The 26191-nt window shown below is 39.9% G+C and overlaps 1 protein-coding gene and 1 non-coding gene across 2 annotated transcripts in view; both read right to left on the bottom strand.

Moving 5' to 3' along the window:
* GABRG3 (gamma-aminobutyric acid type A receptor gamma3 subunit) overlaps positions 1–26191 on the bottom strand; it is an 846789-nt gene that overhangs the window by 384376 nt on the left and 436222 nt on the right. The window lies entirely within an intron of this gene.
* LOC113880243 lies at positions 4595–4697 on the bottom strand. Its single transcript, XR_003507699.1, has one exon. It is a non-coding gene; the product is annotated as a U6 spliceosomal RNA (small nuclear RNA).

The following is a 26191-nucleotide window of genomic DNA, read 5'->3' as shown; positions in this document are numbered from 1 at the left end:
TTGTTTGTTTTCTCTGATATTGAGTTGTATATTGGAACTGATTGTATATTTTGGAAATTAATCCTTTGTCAGTTGTTTCATTTGCTGTTATATTCTCCCATTCCAAGGGTTGTCTTTCCACCTTGTTTATATAGTTTCCTTAGCTGCGCAAAAGCTTTTACATTTCATCAGGTCCCACTTGTTTAATTTTGTTTTTATTTATATTACTCTAGGAGGTGGTTCATAGAGGATCTTGATTTGATTTATATCAACAAGTTTTCTGTTGATATAGAACAACAATGTCTATTGTTTTCCTCTAAGAGATTTATAGTTTATGGCCTTACATTTATGTCTTTAATCCATTTTGAGTTTATCACTGTGTATGGTGTTATGAAGTGTTCTAATTTCATTCTTTTACATGTAGATGTCCAGTTTTCCCAGCATCACTTATTGAAGAGGTTGTCTTTACTCTATTGTATATTCTTGCCTCCTTTGTAAAAAATAAGGTACCCACAGGTGCATGGGTTTATTTCTGGGCTTTCTATCTTATTCCATTGGTCTATAGTTCTGTTTTTGTGCCAGTACCATACTGTCTTGATGACTGTAGCTTTTTATTATAATCTGAAGTCAGGAAGGTTGATTCCCCCAGCTCCATTCTTCTTTCTCAAGACTGCTTTGGCTATTCAGGGCCTTTTGTGTTTCCACATGAACTGTGAAATTTTTTGTTCTAGTTCTGTAAAAAATGACATTGGTAATTTGATAGAAACTGCATTGAATCTGTAGAATGTATTTGGTAGCATAGTCATTTTCACAATGTTGATTCTTCCTACCCAGGAACATGGAATATATCTCTCCGTCTGTTTATGTTGTCTTTGATTTCTTATATCAGTGTCTTATAATTTTCTGTATACAGTTCTTTTGTCTCCTTAGATAGGTTTATTCCTGATATTTTATAATTTTTTTGCAGTGTTGTATGGTATTGATTCCTTAATTTCCCTTTCTTATTTCATTGTTAGTATAAAGGAATGCAAGTGATTTCTGTGTATTGATTTTGTATCATGCGAATTTGCTAAATTCACTGATTAGCTCTAGTAATTTTTGATAATATCTTTAGGGTTTTTTATATATATTATCATGTCATCTGCAAACAGTGAGAGCTTTACTTCTTCTATTCCTATCTTGATTCCTTTTATTTCTTTTTGTCTCTGATTGCTGTAGCTAGGACTTCCAAAACTATGTTGAATAATAGTGGTAACAGTAGACACCCTTGTCTTGTTCCTGATCTTAGAGGGAATGTTTTCAGTTTTTCACCACTGAGAATAATGTTTGATGTGTGCTTATCATATATGGTCTTTACTATGTTGAGATAGTTTCCTTCTATGCCAATTTTTTCAAGAGTTATTATCATAAATGGGTGCTGAATTTTGTCAAAGGCTTTTTCTGCATCTATTGAGATTATCATACATTTTTATCTTTCAATTTGTTAATATGGTGCTTTGCATTGATTGATTTGTGTATATTGAACAGTTGGAAAAGATCCTGACATTGGGAAAGATTGAAGGTGGGAGGAGAAGGGGATTACAAAGGATGAGATGGTTGGATGGCATCACTGACTCAATGGACATGAGTTTGAGTAAGCTCTGGGAGTTGGTGATGGACAGGGAAGCCTGGCGTGCTGTAGTCCATGGGGTCACAAAGAGCTGGACATGACAGAATGATTGAACTGAACTGAAGAATCCTTTCATTCCTGGAGTAACCCCAACTTGATCATGGTGTACGAGCTTTTTAATGTGTTGTTGAATTCTGTTAGCTAAAAGTTTGTTGAGTGTTTTGCATCTATGTTCATCAGTGATATTGGCCTGTACTTTTCTATTTTTGTGTTGTCTTTGCCTGGTTTTGGTATCAGAGTGACAGTGGCCTTGTAGAATGAGTTTGGAAGTGTTTCTTCCTCTGAAATCTTTGAAATAGTTTTAGAAGGATAGGTATTAGATCCTCTAAATGTTTGATAGAATTCACCTGTGAAGCCATCTGGTCCTGGACTTTTGTTTTTTTGATCAAAGTTTTGATTTCAGTGCTTATAACTGGGTTGCTCATAATTTATGTTTCATCCGGGTCCAGTCTTAGAAGACTGAATTATAAGAATCTGTCTTTTTCTTCCAGGTTATCCATTTTATTGCCTTTTTCTTTTTTCATAAAAGTCTTATAATACTTTGTTTTTCTGCCTTGCCTCTTGCAACCTCTTTCTTTTTCATTTCTAATTTTGTTGATTTGATTCTTCTCTCTTTTCTCCTGATGAGTCTGGATAAAGTGGAAGTGAAGTCGCTCAGTCATGTCCGACTCTTAACGACTCCATGGACTACAGCCCACCAGGCCCTCCGTCCATGGGATTTTCCAGGCAAGAGTACTGGAGTGGGGTGCCATTGCCTTCTCTGTTAACAGCAGCTAGGCATATTATATTTACCTGGAGCTGGTGTACTTGAAGACAGCCTTAGTGCCCTCAGACACGGCATGCTTGGCCAGCTCCCCAGGTAGCAGCAAGTGCACGGTGGTCTGGATCTCCCTGGATGTGATAGTTGAGCGCTTGTTGTAATGTGCCAGGTGCGATACCTCGCCAGCGATGTGCTCAAAAATGCTGTTGACAAAGGAGTTCATGATTCCCATGGCCTTGGATGAGATGCCAGTGTCCGGATGAACTTGCTTCAGCATCTTGTACACGTACACGGAGTAGCTCTCCTTGCGGCTGCGCTTGCGCTTCTTGCCGTCCTTCTTCTGGGCCTTGGTCACAACTTTTTTAGAGCCCGTTTTAGGGGCAGGAGCAGACTTAGCTGGTTCAGGCATGTCTATAATGACAACATATGTCAGTTTTATTATCTTCTCAAAGAACCAGCTTTTAGTTTTATTAATCTTTACTATTGTTTCTTTCATTTATTTTTCACTTATTTCTGCTCTGATCATGATTTCTTTCCTTGTACTGACTTTGGGGGGTTTTTTGTTCTTCTTTTTCCAGTTGTTTTAGGTATAAAGTTATATTGTCTTTTTGATGTTTTTCTTGTTTGTTGAGGTAGGGTTTTATTGCTATAAACTTACTCTTAGAACTGCTTTTGCTGCATCCATAGGTATTGAGTTGTCGTGTTTTCATTGTCATTCGTTTCTAGGATTTTTTTGATTTCCTGTTTGATTTCTTTAGTAACCTGTTCATTATTTAGAAATGTATTGTTTAATCCCTATGTGTTTGTGACTTTTTACAGTGTTTTTCTTGTAAGTGATATCTAGCCTCATAGCATTGTTGTTGGAAATGTTGCTTGATATGATTTCAATTTTCTTGAATTTACTGAGGTTTGATTTGTGACCCAAGATGTGGTCTCTCCTGGAGAATGTTCCATGTGCACTTGAGAAGTTGTATTCTGCATTTGGATGGAATGTCCTGAAGATATCAATGAGGTCTGCTCATCTAATGTATCATTTAAGACATGTTTCCTTATTAATTTTCTGTTTTGATTATCTGCCCATTGCTGTAAGTGGGGTGTTAAATCTACTACTGTTATTGTTCATTGTCAATTTCTCCTTTTATGTCTGTTAGTGTTTGTCTTATGTATTGAGGTGCTCCTGTGTTGGATGCACAGATATTTACAATGTTATGTCTTCCTCTTGGATTGATCCCTTGATCATCATGTGGTGTCCTTTCTTATGTCTTGTAATCTTCTTTATTTTAAGGTCTATTTTGTCTGATATGAGGATTGCTACTCCAGCTTTCTTTTGCTTCCCATTTGCATGGAATATATTTTTCATCCTCTCACTTTCAATATTTAGGGCTGAAGTGGTTTTCTTGTAGACAGCATATATATGGGTATTGTTTTAGTATCCATTCAGCCAGTCTATGTCTTTTGGTTGGAGCATTTAATTAATTTATATGTAAAGTAATTATTGGTACATATGTTCCTATTGCCATTTTCTTAATTGTTTGGGGTTTGATTTTGTAGATCTTTTTCTTCTCTTGTATTTCCTGACTATATAAGTCCTTTTAACATTTATTATAAAGCTGGTTTGCTGGTAATGAATTGTCTTAATGTTTGCTTGTTTGAAAAGCTTTTTATTTCTCAATCAATTTTGAATGAGATGCTTGCCAGATCTAGAGTGGTCTTGGTTGTAGATTTTTCCCTTTCAGTACTTTAAATATATCCTGCCATTCCCTTCTGGCTTGCAGAGTTTCTTCTGCAAGATTAGCTGTTAGACATATGGGGCTTGCTTTGTATGTTACTTCTTGCTTTTCCCTTGCTGCTTTTAATTGTCTTTGTGTTTAATCTTTGTCTGATTAGTATGTGCCTTGGTGAGTTTCTCCTTGAGTTTATCCTGTATGGGACTCTTTGTGCCTTTTGGACTTAAATGACTATTTCCCTTGCCATGTTGGAGAACTTTTCAACTATAATTTCTTCAAAAATTTTCTCATACCCTTTCTTTTTCTCTTCTTCTGGGACCACTATAATTCGAATACTGGTGAGTTTAATATTGTCCCAGAGGTCTCTTAGACTATCCTCAGTTCTTTTCACTCTTTTTACTTTATTCTGCTCTTCAGCAGTTATTTCCATGATTTTATCTTCCAGTTCACTGATCCATTACAAATATGGAATGCTCCACAAATTTGCATGTCATCCCTGCCGAGGGGCCATGCTAATCTTCTCTGTATCGTTCCAATTTTAGTATATGTGCTGCTGAAGCAAGCCCTATTTATGTATTCTTAATAAAACTACAGGCTTCCCTGGTGGCTCAGTGGTAAAGAATCTGCTTGCCAAATCAGGAGACAGAGGTTTGATGCCTGGGTTGGGAATGTCCCCTGGATATGGAAATGGCAACCCACTCCAGTATTGTTGCCTGGGAAATCCTATGGACAGAGGAGCCTGGCAGGCTACAGTTAATGGGGTTGCAAAAGAGTCAGACATGACTTAGTGACTAGACAATAATAAGGTAAATATAGTTGGATTTTATTTTAGTAGTTGACAAACTATTTCTAAAATATGGGACTGCAAAGCACCCATAGTAGCCAGTACAATTTTGAAAGAGAATAATACCAAAGGTGCAGAACTACAGATCCAATTTCAAGGTTTAGTTTAGAGATGCAGTAAATCCAGACAGTGTGATAAAGACAAACAAGTGGTTAGGATTGAGTCCAGATATGGATTGACGCACATAGGGATAACTGATTTTTGACAAATGTAAGAAGACAACACAGAATGATCCTTTCAACAAATAGTGTGTAAAGATTATCTATCCATATGAAAAAAAATAAATTCTGATGCATATTTTACACTCATACAATTATTACCTCAAAATGGGTTGCTGATCTAAATATAAACCTTAAACCTTAAAAACTTTTAGAAGAAAACATAGGAGAAAATCTTAGATTTGCTGATAAATTTTACATAAAACTACAAAAGCATGATCCATGGAAAAAAATTGATAAACTGGATTTCATCAAAATTGAAAATATCTGTTCTTCTAAAGACACAGTTAAGAAAATGAATGACAAGTGCAGACTAGGAAAAATCACTTGCAATGAACATATTTGATAAGGGGCATGTACCTAAAACAAAAGTACTCACTTTTGCTCTCTGAAATCTTTTCTCCTAATATTGGCCAGAATGGCTCTTTAAAATGCATGTCCATTCACATAACGCCCCTGTAGAGCGTCCAACACTTCCCCAGACTCCTGAAGGCCTTGGTCATTCCCAGCAAGTTTCTCCTGCTGTTTCTCAGGCATGAGAGCTTTAAGTTTTCTGGCCTTCCTCAGTTCCTCCAGAGGCAACCGTGTCTATGTTTCTCTACACCACTGGGTCCTCCCTCTGATGTTACCTCCAAATAGGATACTTCCTCATCTCTGTGCCCCTCCCTTGCTAAACAGTGCCTTGCTCCCCTCTCAGTTGTCAGCTCAAACATCATGCCCCTCAAGATTCCCTTCTTGACCCTCCAGGAGATGCGGTCATGGATTCCCCCAGAATTCTGTGCTTCTCTTTCCCAGTATGTATTACCACCGTGGCTTTTTAAAAATAGTGGTCAGCTTTAATGTTTGTCTACTCAACATGAGGACAATGCCCATTGTCTCAGTAAGAGGCATGGCCCAACAAATAAAAGTATTTACAAATATTTGTTTGAACAATCACAACTGAATGCAGTTGACTTCGCAGAATGAATTCTAGGCACAGGCTTTTTGGTTGATAAGTTTAAAACAAAAATGATTCCCACAGATAGATGGAAAGAAAATGAAAGTTTTAAATATTTTGGTTTCCATCTGTGCATCAAATATTCCCATCTGCTCCTAGAAGCAGCTATTAATAGGATTCATTTGCTCATTTGAAAAAGTGACAAGTTCAAATCTCTTAATTTGGGGAACTATCCAAATATCAGTCACAGCATCATTTCTGTTACAGAATGAATGGTTACAGGAATCAGAATCTGGTGACTTAAGCAAAACAGCGTCACACATTTCAGGTGGATTTTCTTGGGACTCAGTACAATTTACAGATGACTGACCACTGGGGTTGAGATTGACGTATCACTAAACTCTTAAAAAAGAAATTGTGGCTATGATACTGCATTTCACTGTTGAATTTATTTCTAATCTCTCCACTATAAATCCTAGTAGTAAGTAGATACTCTTTCAGGGAATTTTACGTTCTCTATAATCTGGATGCAATCCTGGCATTCTGTGCTATCTGTGATAGCCCCTGGGTTTGATGCAAGTGGGCTCTGATGACTCTATTTCTAAAGAGGAATTCATTTACCAGTTATCTTTGGCTGTGATGGAAATGAGAGCCCAGGTGATTCAAAACTAATGGCTCTCACTTGTGCCAAACTGATACAATAATCAGTGGAGGAAATGTGTGTTTCTTTTGTGTAGAAAATAGCACTAGGCATAGTGAAGGGAGAAAAAGCCTACAGTTCAGTGGACTCTATTTTCTCAAAATTATTTGCTAATTAAAAGAAAAGCTTAAATGACTTCTTGATAAGTCATTTAACTGTCTTTTGGTTCTAAATATGCATCCCTAGAAAGTTCTCACGGAGAAGGCAATGGCACCCCACTCAAGTACTCTTGCCTGGAAAATCCTACGGATGGAGGAGCCTGGTAGGCTGCAGTCCATGGGGTCGCTCAGAGTCAGACACGACTGAGCGACTTCCCTTTCACTTTTCACTTCATGCACTGGAGAAGGAAATGGCAACCCACTCCAGTGTTCTTGCCTGGAGAATCCCAGGGACGGCGGAACCTGGTGGGCTGCTGTCTATGGGGTCGCACAGAGTCGGACACGACTGAAGTGACTTAGCAGCAGCAGCAGCAGAAAGTTCTCAAATTGCTGAAGGCAGTGCTTAAATCAGGTAAGGATATTTGTCTCACCACAAATAATTAAGAATGAAAAATACGTTAGTAAAACTTACAAATATAAAAAGAAAAAAGGAAAACAACAACAACAACAACAAAAAAACAACCCTTACAAACATCCTCAAAATTCCAGTGGTTATTCAGTGTGGAAGACAGGGCAGAGGGAGGAAGGGATCAAAATGTCACATCTTTGGTAAGGTAAAACTGGATCCCAAAAAGAAATCATTCATTTAATAGGAGATATGGAGATGTAGAAAAGAACCACTAAGACTCGTTACAGATCAACATATCTCTTTGCATCCCTACTTTGAAAATAGTATTCTTACAAGAAAGCATTATGGAGATGACTCTGGTTTAAGGTGCCAGCATGACTGGAAAGTAAAGCCCACCAATTACCTCCAGCTTTGATCACAAAAGGAAAAACAGATGATAACTAATGAAAGGAAATACAAAAGTGTCCCTCTAAACTGTGAGATGTTCTGTTCTCTCACAAGGCATACAGTGTATTTTCCCTCCCTCAAAGACACTCAGGTCTCTTGCTCCTGACCAAATAAGATGCACAAATATGGATCATTGTCTTCTATTCTAATATAATATGTTCAGAAAGAAAAGAATTTGAGAGAGAATGGCTAGTCTTGAAAATGAGCTCTGATTTGTCATATAGTCAGAAGAGAAAGGCAAGTTGGACTCTGCTCAGAGATCTGTTGGAAAGAAAGGAGAAAGTGACAATAAAGAGCACATACATTTTATAAAGAGCTGTTGGGTAGTAGAGGTGGGATGTAGTGATTTACAGGGAAAAATAAGGAAATAAATACTATTATTGGCCTCAATTCTTAATACATAAAATTGAAGAATGAAAAAAGTGAACTCATAGAACGGAGGCTTTTTTTAAAAGATAGAAATGTGGAAATTCAATAGCATGACTTGAAGTGAAATAAGTTTTTCAATAATTTTGCAAGTTAGAAAGTTACTCCCTGAGGATAGAAATATGCACCAGGGAAGGTTTATATAAAGGGGAAAGGAAGGAAGAGGTAGGTTCTACTTATAATTCTTTGTCAAGTACAATGTCAGTGTGATAAACACCACATATATATAATTACATGCATTTCATATACTTATGTAATTAAACACATATATGAGAAAAGATAGACTAGTACCAGGAGGGTATGTGATGCAGAGTGACATCTCCTTGCCCATCTTACCAATCCAAATCCCTCTATCCTGAGCAGAGGCAAATGGTGGGGAAATCAGTTCTTTCCACTGATTCTCACTCTAATGTTTAATGTCAGTTCTCTAGATAATGCTTTGCCACTGGAACACGTATTAATTTTCCAATTTTAGACTCCAGTATATGAAAATCAACTCTCTCAATATGGCTCTAAGACTGGTTCCCATATTGGTTACCTTTGCAACTTTAAATCATCTGCTTCCAACTGCTTCCTTCTTCTGGAGATAAATCTTGATTCACAGTGTCACACAGTAAGCTGACTTTTTGTCCCATTTCTCAGTTTCTAATTTCATCTACAAACAAAGTTTCCACGTTTAAAGTTTCTAGAAGTTGAAAATTTTATTTTATTTATTTTTTTTAGTTGTAATCTCACCTTTTAATGCAGGACTGTTTTTTATTTTATTTTAAATTTAAATTTATTTATTTTAATTGGAGGCTATTTACTTTACAATATTGTATTGGTTCTGCCACACATAAACATGAATCCACCACTGGCGTACACGTGTTCCCCATCCTGAACCCCCTCCCACCTCCCTCCCCATACCATCCCTCCAGGTCATCCCAGTGCACCAGCCCCAAGCATCCTGTACCCTGCATAGAACCTAGACTGGCGATTCGTTTCATATATGATATTATACATGTTTCAATGCCATTCTCCCAAATCATCCCACCCTCTCCCTCTCACACAGAGTCCAAAAGAGTGTTCTATGCATCTGTGTCTCTTTTGCTGTCTCACATACAGGGTTATTGTTATCATCTTTCTAAATTCCATATATATGCATTAGTATACTGTATTGGAGAAGGAAATGGCAACCCACTCCAGTGTTCTTGCCTGGAAAATCCCAGGGACGGGGGAGCCTGGTGGGCTGCCGTCTATGGGGTCACACAGAGTCTGACACGACTGAAGTGACTTAGCATACTGTATTGGTGTTTTTCTTTCTGGCTTACTTCACTCTGTATAATAGGCTCCAGTATCATCCAACTCATTAGAACTGATTCAAATGTATTCTTTTTAATGGCTAAGTAATACTCCATTGTATATATGTACCACAGCGTTCTTATCCATTCATCTGCTGACGGACATCTAGGTTGCTTCCATGTCCTGGCTATTATAAACAGTGCTGTGATGAACATTGGGGTACACATGTCTCTCAATTCTGGTTTCCTCGGTGTGTATGCCCAGCAGTGGGATTGTTGGGTCATATGGCAGTTCTATTTCCAGTTTTTCAAGGAATTTCCACACTGTTCTCCATAGTGGCTGTACTAGTTTGCATTCCCACCAACAGTGTAAGAGGGTTCCCTTTTCTCCACACCCTCTCCAGCATTATTGCTTGTAGACTTTTGGATCGCAGCCATTCTGACTGGCATGAAATGGTACCTCATTGTGGTTTTGATTTGCATTTCTCTGATAATGAGTGATGTTGAGCATCTTTTCATGTGTTGGTTAGCCATCTGTATGTCTTCTTTGGATAAATGTCTGTTTAGTTCTTTGGCCCACTTTTTGATTGGGTCGTTTATTTTTCTGCAATTGAGCTGCAGGAATTGCTTGTATATTTTTGAGATTAGTTGTTTGTCAGTTACTTCATTTGCTATTATTTTCTCCCATTCTGAAGGCTGTCTTTTCACCTTGCTTAAAGTTTCCTTTGTTGTGCAGAAGCTTTTAATTTTAATTAGGTCCTGTTTGTTTCTTTTTGCTTTTATTTCCAATATTCTTGGAGGTGGGTCATAGAGGATCCTGCTGTGTTTTGCCTATGTTCTCTTCTAAGAGTTTTATAGTTTCTGGTCTTATGTTTAGATTTTTAATCCATTTTGAGTTTATTTTTGTGTATGGTGTTAGACAGTGTTCTAGTTTCATTCTTTTATAAGTGGTTGACCAGTTTTCCCAGCACCACTTGTTAAAGAGATTATCTTTTTCCATTGTATATTCTTGCTTCCTTTGTCAAAGATAAGGTGTCCATAGGTGCATGGATTTATCTCTGGGCTTTCTATTTTGTTCCATTGTTACCACAGAGATAGGTAGAGCAGCATTGTGCCATTTTATTTATGCACGTCTTACTTTTTTCCTTATGATTGTCTTTCTCTTGGGCTTCTCTAGTGGTTCAGTGGTCAAGAATCTGCCTGATAATGCAGGAGATATAGGAGCTCTGGGTTTGACCCCTGGGTCAGGAAGATCTCCTGGAGGAGGAAGTGGTAACCCACTCCAATATTCTTTCCTGGTGAATCCCAGGGACAGAGGAGCTGCCTACAGTCCACAGGGTTGCAAAGAGTCAGGCAGGACTGAGCAGTTGCTCAGAAAGTATGCAGGTGTCTTTCTTTTATTCGTGTGTTATTGGCCCATGTTATGTCATCCAATGCATACCTGCTTTGTCCCAATGCTCTTCCTCCTGACCCTCGACCAATTCAGTCCATTTCAGCTAGTGTAATCTACAGAGCATTGCCCTGGAACTCTCTTCATCTATCTCCTACATTGGGTTCCCTGTCTCTTGGATCTAGTATCTTTCTTCACATTTGGTTTATTTACCTTTTTTCTTGAAGGAGGCAAACTGTCTTAGCCCTTGATATATATTAATGTCTTTATTTTACTATCACACATGTTATGGACTAATATTTCTCCAAAATTCCTCCAATGTGACTGTTTGAAGATAGGGCCTTTAAAGAGGTATAATTAAGGTTAAATGACGTCAGAGTAGGATCCTGATCCAGTAAGACTCTGGCCTTGTAAGAAGAGGGAGAGATGTCAAGGAGGTATGCTCAGAGAAAAGTCTGCATAGGACACAGTGAGAACACAGTCGTTTGCACATCAAGGAGAGAGGCTTTATGAGGAACCAACCATGCCAACATTTTGAACTCAGACTCCCAGCCTCCAGAACTGTGAGAAGATAAATTTCTGTGGTTTGAGCCATGCAATCTGTGCTATTTGGTTATGGAAGCCCTAGCTGACTAACACAGCATATCACATATATTTGAGTGCTGGGTATGGGAATTAAGACACAAAATTATTTTCCCCAAGAAGTTTGAACACATCCTCTCAAAGCTCCTTTGTGTTTCAGCATCCAGTGTCACTGATGAGATTCTGAAACCATCATAATTTTCTTTCTATTCACAGCTGACCTCTATTCCTGGTATTCCAAAATTTTACAGATTGGTATTGAAGAGAAAAATCTCTTATTTTTCTAGTCATGGTACTTGGCATTTGATTTCCTTTCCAAAATAAATACTTATTTTCCACTGAGGAATTTTTAAGTTATTAATTGCATAGTTTCCTTAACTCCACTCACTCTGTGATCTCTTCCTAAAACTTCTATTAGGCTGGATTCTGGATTTTTTTTTTTTTTAAAGAAATACTCTTTCTTTTCTTTACACTCATATTTACTATCCTTTCATGTTCTACTTTTTTAATTTTTATTTTTAATTGGAGGATAGTTGTTTTACAGTTTTGTCTTGGTTTTTGTCTTACAACACTGTGAATCAGCTGTAAGTATGCATATATCTCCTCCCTCTTGAGCCTCCTTGCCCAACTCCCCCATCTCATCCCTCTTTGTCATCACAGAGCGCTAGGCTGAGCTTCCTTTGTTTTATGCAACTTCCTACTAGTTACCTGTTTTACACATGTTAATGTATATATTTCAATGCCACTTTCTCAATTCATCCCAGCCTCTTCTTCCCTCGCTGTGTTCACAAGTCTATTCTCTTCATCTGTGTCTCTGTGCCTGCCCTACAAATACGTTCACCAGCACCATTTTTCTAGATTCCATATATATGTGTTAATATGCAATTGCAGCCCAATATCAGAAGGACAAATAACTCAATCAAAAAATGGGCAGAAGACCTAAACAAACACTTCTCCAAAGAAGACATACAGATGGACCATGAACACTTGAAAAGTCGCTCAACATTGCTCACTATTATAGAAATGTAAATCAAAACCACAATGAGGTATCACCTCATACCAGTCAGAATGGCCATTACCAAAAAATCTACAAACTTTTAATGCTGGAAAGGATGTGGAGAAAGGGGAACCTTCTTGCTCACTGTTGATGAGAATGTAAATTGACACAGCCACTATGTAGAACAATATGGAGGTTCCTTAAAAAACTAGGAATAAAGCTACAATATGACCCAGCAACCTCACTACTGGGCATATACCCTAAGAAAACCACAAAATACACATGTACCCCAATGTTCACTGCAGCACTATTTATGATAGCTAGGACATGGAAGAAACTTAGATGTTCATCAACAGGTGAATGGATAAAGAAGCTGGATATACACAAATTTCAGTCAGTTGAACTGAGGTGGATGAACCTAGAGCCTGTTATACAGAATGAAGTAAGTCATAAAGAGAAAAACAAAGAAGCTTTATTTTAAAAAGAAATTTCTTGTGCTTTCTCTCATTTTTTAACCAAATTTTATATTTTCTTAATATAAAGAACCTTTATAATTATTCCCCAGTTCTTAACCCATCATAAGATCCTGTTTTGTTGTATTTTTTTTTAACAGTTGCCATGTTTAAAATCTCACTCCAGCCATGCTAATCAGAGTGTTTTGTTTGAAGTTATCTGTTTCCTAAATTTTCTCCTCTGGACTATTAGCTAATCTTTTTTTTTTTTTTTTTAATCAAGATGTTTCATGTTTACATCTCAGGTTTCCTTTTACTTTGTGATGATCATGGTTATCCATTTATATTAGGTCTTAGATATAGAAAAGCTGCTGCTTAAGTAGGTGCAAGGCTACAGACAGGGAGGGTGAACTCAGGAATATCTCAGGGACCCACTCCCCTCAACTACCTGCCTGTTCAACTCTCCTGAAGAACAACTTTCAGGTATTTTCTGGGGGCACACTTGACTTGCAGTGTGATCCTCAGGACAGGGAAAGTCATCCTCTATCTGTGAGGCTATTGTTTCCCAGCCCACATCTCTAGACTTGGGCCTCTTTATGTGCTGAAGGGCCCAGTGATCTCTGAGTGGCCTCCCGAACTCTGGTTCCCCACTCTCCATGAGACGTCCCTCATCACTCACAATGATGATCCGCCTCCTCTGGTCCTCACTGTAGTTGCTGAATGCTGTTCACTTTCTCATTACCATGGAAACGGGGGCAGGGAATGAATGTGCACTTCCCAACCTGTCCCAGGGAAAGAGATTGCTGATGAGTTGCCCCAGAAGGCAAAGAGGAGTGTCTGAACTTGTCACTTTGAGGAGTTGGAGGCTTGGGGAGAGTGTACTACACTGTCTTAGATAGAACTTAGGAGAGTAAAGAGAGGAGTCTTTGTGGTGTCAGTTCACTTCAGTTCAGTCGCTCAGTCGTGTCTGACTCTTTGCGACCCCATGAATCGCAGCAAGCCAGGCCTCCCTGTCCATCACCAACTCCCAGAGTCCATCCAAACCCATGTCCATTGTGTTGGTGATGCCATCCAACCATCTCATCCTCTGTCGTCCCCTTCTCCTCCTATCCTCAGTCTTTTCCAGCATCGGGGTCTTTTCAAATGAATAAGATCTTCGCATCAGGTGGCCAAAGTATTGGAGTTTCAGCTTCAACATCAGTCCTTCCAATGAACACTCAGGACTAATCTTTAGGATGGACTGGTTGGATCTCCTTGCAGTCCAAGGGACTCTTAAGAATCTTCTCCAACACCACAGTTCAAAAGCATCAATTCTTCAGTGCTCAGCTTTCTTTACAGTCCAACTCTCACATACGTACATGACTACTGGAAAAAACATAGCTTTGACTAGACGGACCTTTGTTGGCAAAGTAATGTCTCTGCTTTTTAATATGCTGTCTAGGTTGGTCATAACTTTCCTTCCAAGGAGTAAGTGTCTTTTAATTTCATGGCTGCAATCACCATCCACAGTGATTTTGGAGCCCAGAAAAACAAAGTCAGCCACTGTTTCCACTGTTTCCCCATCTATTTGCCATGAAGTGATGGCACCAGATGCCATGATCTTAGTTTTCTGAATGTTGAGCTTTAAGCCAACTTTTTCACTCTCTTCTTTCACTTTCATCAGGAGGCGTTTTAGTTCCTCTTCACTTTCTGCCATAAGGGTGGTGTCATCTGCATAGCTGAGGTTATTGATATTTCTCCTGGCAATCTTGATTCCAGCTTGTGCTTCCTCCAGCCCAGCGTTTCTCATGATGCTCTCTGCATAGAAGTTAAATAAGCAGGGTGACAATATACAGCCTTGACATACTCCTTTTCCTATTTGGAACCATTCTGTTGTTCCATGTCCAGTTCTAACTGTTGCTTCCTGACCTGCATGTAGGTTTTTCAAGAGGCAGGTCAGGTGGTCTGGTATTCCCATCTCTTTCAGAATTTTCCACAGTTTATTGTGATCCACACAGTCAAAGGCTTTGGCATAGTCAATAAAGCAGAAATAGATGTTTTTCTGAAACTCTTTTGCTTTTTCGATGATGCAGTGGATGTTGGCAATTTGATCTCTGGTTCCTCTGCCTTTTCTAAAACCAGCTTGAACATCTTAGGAATCTATAAACTAAAATGGGTGGGAATGGGCAAGTTTAATTCAGATGACTATTATATCTACTATTGTAGGCAAAAACCCTCTAGAAGAAATGGAGTAGCCCTCATAGTTAATAAGAGTCTAAAATGCAGTACTTGGGTGCAATCTCAAAAATGACAGAATGATCTCAGTTTGTTTCCAAGGCAAACCACTCAACATCACAGTAATCCAAGTCTATGCCCCAACTACTGATACTGAAGAAGCTGAAGTTGACTCATTCTATGAAGACTTAGAAGACCTTATAGAAATAGCATAAAAAAAGATGCCCTTTTCATCACAGGGGATTGGAATGCAAAAGTAGAAAGTCAAGAGATACCTGGAGTAACAGGCAGGTTTGGGCTTGGAGTAAAAAATGAAGCAGGGCAAAGGCTAACAGTTTTATCAAGAGAACACATTGGTCATAGCAAACAGTATTTTCCAACAATGCAAGAGACGATTCTACACATGCACATCACCAAATGGTCAATACCAAAATCAGATTGATTATATTCTTTGCAGAGGAAGATGTAGAAGCTGTGTATAGTCAGCAAAAAAAGACCTGAATCTGACCGTGGCTTAGATTATGAGCTCCTTATTGTAAAACTCAGGCTTAAATTGAAGAAAGTAGGGAAACCAATAGGCCACTCAGGTATGACCTAAATCAAATCTCTTATGATTATACAATGTAGGTAATTAATAGATTTAAGGGATTGGGTCTCGTAGACAGAATGCCTGAAGAACAATGGACAGAGGTTTGTAATACTATATAGGAGGTGGTGACTAAAACCATCTCAAAGCAAAAGAAGTGCAAGAATCAAAGTAGTCATCTGAGGAGGCTTTACAAATAGCTGAGGAAAGAAGACAAGTGAAAGGCAAGGGAGAAAGGAAAACATATACCCAACTGAATGCAGAGTTCTAGAGAATAGCAAGGAGAGAAAAGAAGGCCTTCTTCAATGAACAATGCAAAGAAATAGAGGAAAACAACAGAAAGGGAAAGACCAGAGATCTCTTCAAGAAAACTGGAGATTTTGAGGAGTATTTCATGCGAGGATGGGTATGATGAAAGACAGAATATGGACCTAACAGAAGCAGAAGAGATTAAGAAGAGGTGGCAAGAATACACAGAAGAAGTATAAAGGTCATAATCATCTGGATAACCACATGATGTGATCACTCACCTAGAGTCAGACATAGTGGATTGTGAAGTCAAGTGGCACTTATGAAGCATTGCTGTGAACAAAGGTGTTTGGTGGTGGTGATGGAATTCCAGCTGAGTTATTTCAAATGAGAAAGCTGATTCTTAGGTAGATTGATAAGGAGTTTGGGGTCCTCAAGAAGGAAGGGGTCCAGGGCCCTTGAAGAGGAGAAAGGGGTCTGGGGTTCTCAAGGAGGAGAAAAGGACGTTTTTTTTTTTTTTTCTACATTGCTTTGTCTTCCTCACACAAGACAATTTTTCTTAAACTCTGAATTGTTATGACAATGGTTTTTAAGACTAACTTTCTTTAATCCCAGAGATAATGATTACACAACTAAACAACTCATCTTGCTCAAGGGTATGTTTTTCCTTAAACTCTGAACTAATGATTATATAACAACAATGTATCTTATCCAAGGACTTGTTTCTCCTTCTTAACAAGAACCTTCTGACTAATTCTCTTATATTAAAACAAATGTTGTGGGAGTGGGTCTGGTAAAAGTATATAAGGCCTTGATGAGACTAGTGAGTGGGGCACTCTCTTCCCCCTTCTGATGTCTGTGTCAGATTTTTCTGTCGTTTTTCACTGTAATAAAACTTCTGCACACAAAAGCTCTGAGCGATCAAACCTGGTCCCTGATCCTGAAGCTAAATCTTTTTCTTTGGAGATCACAAACCCAACATTGTTCACCACAGGCTATCAAATAAAGATGATGCTATTAAAATGATGCAATCAATATATCAGCAAATTTGGAAAACTCAGCAGTGGCCATAAGACTGGAAAAGGTCAGTTTTCATTCCAATCCAAAGAATGTTCAAACTATTGTACAATTATGTTCATTTCACATGCTAGTAGGGTTCTGATCAAAATCCTTCAACTAGGCTTCAGTAGTACGTGAACTGAGAACTTCCAGATGGAGAAGCTGGGTTTAGAAAGGGCAGTGGAACCAGAGATCAAGTTGCCAACATTTGTTGGATCATAGAAAAAAAAAGAGATTTCCAGAAAAACATCTACTTGTGCTTCATTGACTATACTAAGCCTTTGGTGTGTGGATCACAACAAAGTGTGGAAAATTCTTAAAGAGATGGGGGTACCAGATCACCTTACCTGTCTTCTGAGAAACTTATATGTAGGTCAAGAAGCAACAGGTAGAACTGAACGTGGAACAACAGGCTGCTTCAGAATTGGGAAAGGAGTTTGACAAGGGTGTATATTGTCATCCTGCTCATTTAAATTAAATGCAGAGTTCATCATGTGAAATGTCAGGATGGATGAATCACAAGCTGTAATCAAGATTGCCAGGAGAAATATCAACAACTTCAGATAAGCAGATGATACCACTCTAATGGTAGAAAGTGAAAAGAAACTAAAGAGTTCTTGATGATGGTGAATGATGAGAGTGAAAAAGCTGGTTTAAAACTCAATGTTTAAAAAACTAAGATCATGGCATCTGGTCCCATAGACTTCCTGGCTAACAGAAGGGGGGAAAGTGAAAGCAGTGACAGATTTTATTTTCTTGGTCTCCAAAATAACTTTGGATGGTAATTGCAGTCATGAAATTAAAAGACATTTGCTCCTTGGAAGGGAAGTTATGACTAATCTAGCCAGTATACTGAAAAAGCAAAGACATCACTTTGCTGACAAAGGTCTATATAGTCAAAGCTATGGTTTTTCCAGTAGTCATGTATGGATGTGAGAGTTGGACCATAAGAAAGGCTGAGTGCTGAAAATTGATGCTTTTGAATTATGATGCTAGAGAAGACTCTTGAGATTCTCTTGGACTGAAACAAGATCAAGCCAATCAGTCTTAACAGAAATCAACCCTGATTATTCATTGGAAGGAATGATGCTGTAGCTGTAGCTCCAACACTTTGGCCACCTGATGTGAGGAGCTAATTCTTTGGAAAAGACCCTGATGCTGGGAAAGATTGAAGGCAAAAGGAGAATGGGGGAGGCAGAGGATGAGATACTTAGATAGTATTACTGACTCAATGAACATTAATCTGAACAGACTCTGGGAGGCTGTAAAGGACAGGGGAGCCTGATACAGGCCAGGGGGTCGCAAAGAGTAGGATACAATTAGTGACTGAACGACAACAACATTTACACATAAAGCCCAATATGCATCGCTTAAGTCACCCCAGCATTTGGAAAACTCTAAGACAATTCAACTTTTTCCTTGTATTCCGTCATAGATAATCTCTGTCCTGAGAAATTGGCTGCTCTAGGTCCATGCTTCCACTGAGCCAAGGACAAAAGGGCATTTGAAAACCTGCTATGGAGCACACAGTAGGACTCTTGTTATTTAAACAGTTAACAATAATTTGTTTCAAAATATGATTATCATTTTCCCTTTTGAACTGTAAGATCGTTTTACTTTATTTACTGAATTTAAAAAGCCCTCAGTGTTTTGGGTCAAATTGTCTATAGATAAAGAGAAAGATGAACTGATATGCTAGTGTTTCACATACTATTCTAAATGTTCATCAGCAGTAAAAAAAAAAAAAAAAAAAAAAAAAACCCTTGAAAACAACACAATCTGGCCAATTGAAATATGATTTTGTATAAAGAGCCAGTCTAAAAGAAAACTGGCTCATTGTATTCATTTCGTATTGCTGCTGTGGCAGATTATGCCAAATTTGGCTGAAAAGAAGACAAATTTTTATCTGAAGGTCAGAGGTCTGCAGGTCTTCTTTCCTTCTGGAGGATCCAGCAGAGAATCTGTTCCCAGCCTTTCCAGGATTCTAAAAGGAAACTTAATTCCTTGGCCTGTGGACTGCATCTCTCCCACCTGTTTCCATCCTCACATCTTATCCAACCTTCCTGCCTCCATCTTATACGAATAAGCCTGTGATTACCTGGGGTCCACCTGGATAATCTAATATACCTTGCACCTCAAGGTCCCTCATGTATTACAGCTGCATAGTCCTTTCTGCCATGTAACATAATATATTCATAAGTCATAGGCTTTAGGATATGGACATCTTTGGTGGAAGGAAGGGGCCCATTACTCTGCCTTCCACATTCACTAACAACCTATAAAATATAACCAAATACTTGTTATTTTCTGGGGAATTTTGGCATCTTCAGAGCCAATTTAGAAGAAAGGATGCTAGGGAGACCTGAACCTCTTCAACTTGAAAACTCCAGACCTGAATCTCAGCCTGGCTCTGCCCCTTAGGAGGGAGCCCCTTAGGTGACTGCTGGCTCAGGCACCATCCCACTCTCAAGGTCTCTTGATAAGCCACCTACAATTTCATGCCTCTGAGCTTCATACCAGCTTTGGAGTTGAAACCTCCCAGTTCACCAACTGTTTTTACATTTTTATGTTAACTCTTATTAACTACTGTTTTATTATCTGGTCATGTTGCTATTTCTGGATTTTGACAATTGAAACAAAGTTGGATGATTCTGAACTGATCGTTATCCATGGTCTGACTTCCTCAAAGCATCACACTGCAAAGGTTCCCCGGGCTATTGTCTCTCTACTGGAGGAAGTAACCTGAGAGGTGTCAACTACAAACTGGCACTTGCCCATTGGCACTTGCCATCTACCTCTAGAAGATTTAAATCATGTGCTGACTCTCTGTATATGCTGACTCTCGACACTCCCTGAAAGAAGTTCAGGGTAGAGAGCAGAAATGAGGCACCCTGTGCTCCGGGAAAAACTGGCAGAACAGTCTTAAGATAGTTGGATATTTTTAGGAACCGATTTTATGAGCTCAGTTCTTGTATCTCCTCATACCTAGAAAAGCCCTGAAATCTTTCATGGTGACATTTGTTCCTTGTGACTAGAAGAAACTTTCTGCAAAGAAAATATGTGTTTGATTGCTTTGTACTCCCCCTTCATCAAAATCACGTATATGCTGACCTTCCCTGTTACTTCTTTGGAGCAGTTTCTCAGAGCTATCTGACATACTGTTTCCCAGGCTATCGTCCTCATTTTGCCCCAGAAAAAACTCTCATGTTGTACATAGGTTTTTAAGTTAAGAAGGACAAGAGACATGTGTTCCCATGCAGACTGCCAGCCGAAGCTGGTGTCTGGAGCTCTTGGCTCTTGATTTCACAGAACATTTCCAAGGAGGAACCCCAGTCCCTAAGGTATGAGGTATAAGCCTCTGCTCCTGCCTGTGCAGAGGATCAGTCATGGGGCAAGATACACCTGTGCAGATCAGCATCATTCAAAAAGCCAAGCAGGACATGGGAGCTATGGATTTTTGCTGCTGGGAGCCACTGCAGCCTGCCCAGAGCTGGTCCCTGTTCAGGCTGGGCCTGGGCAAGCAGTCAAAGATAGAGAAGCAGGTTGTGGGAGGGGTGATGGTTTGGAGGCCTGGAGTGGCCCTCGGTGGTGTTTGGCCAGGTGGGACCAGAGCAGGGCTGACTCTGAGGATAGGGATGTGACCACAGAAAAGATCTTCAAATTTAAACCAGACAGTGAAATTTCCTTGATTAAAATAACACAGAAACCTAGAGTAACATTCAAGAACCCTCCTATGTGATTGCTTCATCTTAGAGGGTGGCTCCACTGTGCTCTGATGCCCTGCCTCTTTGAGGGTCCCTCGTGCCCTGAACTCCTTCCTGCTCTGGGCCCCTGGCCCTTCTCTGCCCTCCAGCTCTGTGTGCAACCTCTCTCACATGTAGTCTCTGCCTGAAGGCAGCCTCTCAGAGAGACCCTTCCCAATATAACCCCGTCTCACTCACTCACACCCCCTCACCCTGGTCTTCTGTTTCCCAGTCTTTATCCCCACCTGACTCACAATTTCCATCGGTTCTGGTTAGTGTGCTGAGCATCCAGGGAATTGCATGGTCCCCTGTGTGCTCTGGGGCAGGGTCTCTGCAGTTATTAGAAGAACTGAAAAACTGCAGAAAATCAAATTCTGCAGGGAAACCTTAAGATTCTTCAAAGCAAGGTGATTATGGTCAGGGATCTGGAAAATTAATTTCAAGCATTAGGTTAAATCAATTCTCTCATTAGAGAGGGGAAAATAAGGTACATTAGAGAGTGACACAGCCTTTATGAATGACCCTGTTTAAAGCAGGAGATTTAAAATTTCACTAGCCAGTCATTTTCTCCTCTCCCCAAAGAAAAACTGAGTTATTTAGAGAAGCTAAAAGTAAAAGAACCAAAACTCAGCTCAAGGTAGAATGGGAATTATCCTTCCCATTCGATTATATTGCACAGGGCAGATTAAGTCCTGAGTACAGCAAGATCAGTGAGTTGCTGCCTTCCTTGCCAGAGATAAGCTTGTGGACTCACTGTCCTGCTGTGTCCCCTGAGGCTCTGAGCAGGGACACCAGGGCCCTTCATGGTCTTCCTAGAAGAAACTTATACCAGATAGAACTTCCTATCTTTAAAATTGTATTTTTCTAACAGCAAAAGGAATCAGTGCACACAGAGGCAGGAAACCCTTGGGAAAACACATGACCAGGTTAATACAGAGCAGGTGTCAGAGACAAAAAATTTCAGATTAAAAATTTAAACTGCTAGACAGAATGTTGTGCTATTATTTATAACAAAATTCTCTGAACAGGGACACTTCAGATTCTGAGATTTTTATTTGCATGGTAATATGGTTGGATTACTTCGGAAAACTCTTCTGGATGTAATATTCTATCTGCCTTGCCTGGTGTCAGGTTTACAGGGGTCGGTGGGGAGGTGTCCTCTCTCAGGGAGTCCAATTCTCCCAAAGATCCTGCCCCACACTTTCCTGCCAGTGTCTTTAATTTCCACTGCTGTTACCGAGTCCAAGCTCACTCTGCTTGCTGCAAGACTGGTCAATGAACATGAGATGAGGTGTTGGGATCAGGAAGGGACCTTATTTGGGAGCCAGCTGACCATGAAGACAGAAGGCTAGAGCCTCAAAATAACCATCTTGTCAGGGCCTGGTTGTCAAGTTCTTTTATGGGTCAGAGATGGGGTGGGGAGGAAGGGGAGGAAACAAAGTAAAAAGACTATTCAGTCCTTGCAAATGTCCCCTAGAACGGCAGGTCTCAGGCAGGGGAATGTGTTAGTGTAACTTCCTTACAGTCCTTCACAGGTGGGCAGCTCAGGTTATCTCCCTGGGGCAGGCCATTATGTATGTTTATAATAACAAAAAAGGGTTAGTCACAGGGGCAGATCCAGTGTAAATTTAAAACTAACCCTTCCCAGTTACACTACTGCACAAAGTCTCAGGTTGAAGAAGGTCTAATAGGCTTGCCTAAGAAGCATATGGCCCCAGTTTCCCCTGGCAAAGGGAGGGATGGAGGCAGCTTAGTTCTGGCTGACTAGGGGCAATCACATCTGTGTTAAGCATTCAGTACCTATAAACAAGTCTCCTCTCCTGGGGTTCACACACAGGATAGGATGACTCCATTGGGAGCCAGGAAAGTAGTCTCGTATTGACACAGAGTGCCTGCCCAGCCCGAGGTCTGGGGCTGGTGAGGACCCAGGGGAGCCAGGCCTGGGCTGAGGAATGTAGTTCTGAGGGGTCCAAGAGCCACCTTCTCAGAACAATGCAAAACCCAAGGCAAGGGGGAGAGAAAGGCAGAGGAAGGTGAGGAGGAGGTCTGTCCCCATAGCCACTCTCTGACTTCTCACCAGCCCTCTCCCATCCACTGGCTGAGCAAACAGCCATATCATCCACATCAGATGATTACTGATGGAGGCACTAGGAATGTGGGGGTGGCCTGGGGTGAGGGTGGAGGGGTGGGAGGTGGGGAGGGAGATGGCAAGGATCGCTTTGGCAATCACACATTTCCTCAGTGCACATCTTTTTCAAGGAGGCTCATCCATACTGGGTTTTCAGGAGTCATTTCAACTTGCCGAGCTCTGGTGGGTACAGGGGCCCTAAGTTCTCAGGGCCTACACTCACTAGCCTTTCATGAGAAGCCACGGTTGTTGGCCACACAGACCCAGACTCCAGGCCTGTAGGATATCGATGGCAAGGGTGGGGGTAGTGGGACATGGCAAAGGGAAGCCTGCAGCCAATTTTGCCCCCACCAGCTTTGCCTTTTATCTGGACTCCTTGCTGGAGAATCACCTCTATTTGTGAACTAAAGAAAGGGAATCTTCAGTTACCTTCTAAGAATCAATCAGAACTTCACACAAATGCTCAAGTTATGAAAAAAAAAAAAAAACATTTAATAATCCTAAACAATATTTAATTTTGAAAAATTTACATTAAATACTTCATATTTCATACTTTACTACATTTATTTTAAAAACTAATTTATGCCTAGGTTTTAAATCAAAATGTTACTACCTTTTTGTCATTTGGATACTTTGATAAATACTGTATTGTGAAAATACTTTTTATTTTTAAATACTGTTCAGTGAAAAATAAATATGCTTTCTCATCCACCAGACAAGGTTGGAACTCCTTCTCCTTGGGAACCTTGTCACTTCCCTAAAATGCACTTCTGCTTATACTACAAAACTTCCCCAATGCTTCCCACTGCACTTATATCCTTACTATCCCCATTCTCCCCAGTGATGAGGCTCCCAAAATGGGGGTACAGCATGGACAAAGTAGAAGAGTAGAACCCAACTGAACTGTCAAGTATGGATGGATCAAGAAAGACCTTTGCCAACAGGTAGAGAAAGAGGGTGCTGAGAGAGAGTAGGAGGGATGGAAGTTAAGGGGTGAGTTGGAAATTAAGAGATACCAAGGGAATATTTCATGCAAAGATGAGCACAATAAAGGACAGAAATGATATGGACCTAACAGAAGCAGACGATATTAAGAAGAGGTGGCAAAAATACACAGCAGAACTATATATAAAAAAAAAAATCTTCATTACCTAGAGAACCACAATGGTGTGATCACTGACCTAAAACCAGACATCCTGGAGTGCAAAGTCAAGCGGGCCTTAGGAAGCATCACTAAGAACAAAGCTAGTGGAGGTGATGGAATTCCAGTAGAGCTATTTCAAATCCTAAAAGATGAACTCAAAAATCTGCACTCAAAAGACAAAGTGCTGCACTCAAAATGCCAACAAATTTGGAAATCTCAGCAGTGGCCACAGGACTGGAAAAGGTCAGTATTCATTCCAATCCCAAAGAAAGGCAATGCAAAAGAATGTTCAAACTACTGCACAATTGCTCTCATTTCACACATTAGCAAAGTAATGCTCAAAATTCTCCAAGCTAAGCTTCAGCAGCTTCAACAGTACTGAGAACTTCAACAGAACTGAGAACTTCCAGATGTTCAAGCTGGATTTAAAAAGGCAGAGGAACCAGAGATCAAATTTCAAACATATGCTGGATCATAGAAAAAGCAAGAGAGTTCCAGAAAAACATCTACTTCTAGTTTATTTATTTAAGGTTGACTTAAATAAATAAGCTTCTACACTAAAGCTTTTGACTGTGTAGATCACAACAAATTGTGGAAAATTCTTAAAGATGAAAATACCAGACCACCTTACCTGCCTCCTGAGAAATCTGCATGCAGGTCAAGAAGCAACAATTAGAACCAGACATGGAATAACAGACTGGTTCCAAATTGGGAAAGGAGTATGACAAGGCTGTATATTGTCACCTTCCTTATTTAACTTATATGCAGAGTACATCATGTGGAATGCTGGGCTGAATGAAGCACAAGCTGGAATCAAGATTGCCGGGAAAAATATCAGAAACCTCAGATATGCAGATGACACCACTTTTATGGCAGAAAGTGAAGAGGAACTAACGAGCCTCTTGATGAAACTAAAAGAGGAGAGTGAAAAAAACTGGCTTAAAACTCCACATTCAAAAAACTAAGATCATGGCATCCAGTCCCATCACTTCATGGCAAATAGATGGGGAAACAGTAGAAACAGTGTCAGACTTTATTTTTTTGGACTCCAAAATCATTGCAGATGGTGATTGCAGCTGTGAAATTAAAAGATACTTGCTCCTTGGAAGAAAAGTTATGATCAACCTAGACAGCAGATTAAAAAACAGAAACATTACTTTGCCAACAAAGGTCTGTCTAGTCAAGGCTATGATTTTTCCAGTAGTCACATATGGATGTGTACGCTGGACCATAAAGAAAGCTGAGTGCCAAAGAACCGATGCTTTTAAATTGTGGTGTTGGAGAAGACTCTTGAGAGTCACTCGGACTCCAAGGAGATCAAACCAGTCAATCTTAAAGGAAATCAGTCCTGAATATTCATTGGAAGGACCGATGCTGAAGCTGAAGCTCTAATACTTTGGCTATGTGATGTGAAGAACTGACTCTTTGGAAAAGACCCTGATGCTGGAAAATTTTGAAGACAGGAGGAGAAAGGGACGACAGAGGATGAGATGGTTGGATGGCATCAACGACTCAATGGACATGAGTTTGAGTAAACTCTGGGAGATGGTGATGGACAGGGAGGTCTGGTGTGATGCAGTTCATGGGGTTGCAAAGAATTGGACACGACTAAGCAACTAAACTGAACTGAACTAGAATTTTAGAACTCCAAAAAGAGCTTGGTGACACCCTTCTAATCACAGGAAGGAGGAAATGACTTAGATGCATTCATACTTAATAATTCAACCTCATATCTCAGACTATCTCTGAGGTAGGAGACAGATGGGCTTCAGGTTGGACATTTACAATCAGCCAGTCTTCTCTTTGCATTTCCTGTGATAAGAGATAGGTGGGCTCCAGTTGAGGAATGGACAATGAGCTCCCCATTTGCTCTCAGAAATAGAAGTAACAATAGAAACAGGGTAAATAGCCAGTCTTTGTCTCTTGTTAACACCTCAAGGGAATAACTGAGAGAGGCAAACACAAAGAGACGCAAAGTCCCTTCTAAGTAAAGGACAAGGGAGACACGACACATGCACAGAAAGGCTCCTTGGTGTCAAAAGTCAGGACAACTCCAGCCCATAATGAGTCTGGCTCCTCCCAGAAGCCTTCACTTTGAGATCCATTTTGGGTGAGGGGTGCGTATGCACCCCAGCGGAGGGTCCCAGGGTAGT

The sequence above is a fragment of the Bos indicus x Bos taurus genome, chromosome 21 (assembly GCF_003369695.1).
Source record: "Bos indicus x Bos taurus breed Angus x Brahman F1 hybrid chromosome 21, Bos_hybrid_MaternalHap_v2.0, whole genome shotgun sequence".
Lineage (NCBI taxonomy): Eukaryota > Metazoa > Chordata > Mammalia > Artiodactyla > Bovidae > Bos > Bos indicus x Bos taurus.
The sequence above is the reverse complement of the archived record's forward strand: the minus strand, read 5'-3'. Positions and strand labels throughout refer to the sequence as shown.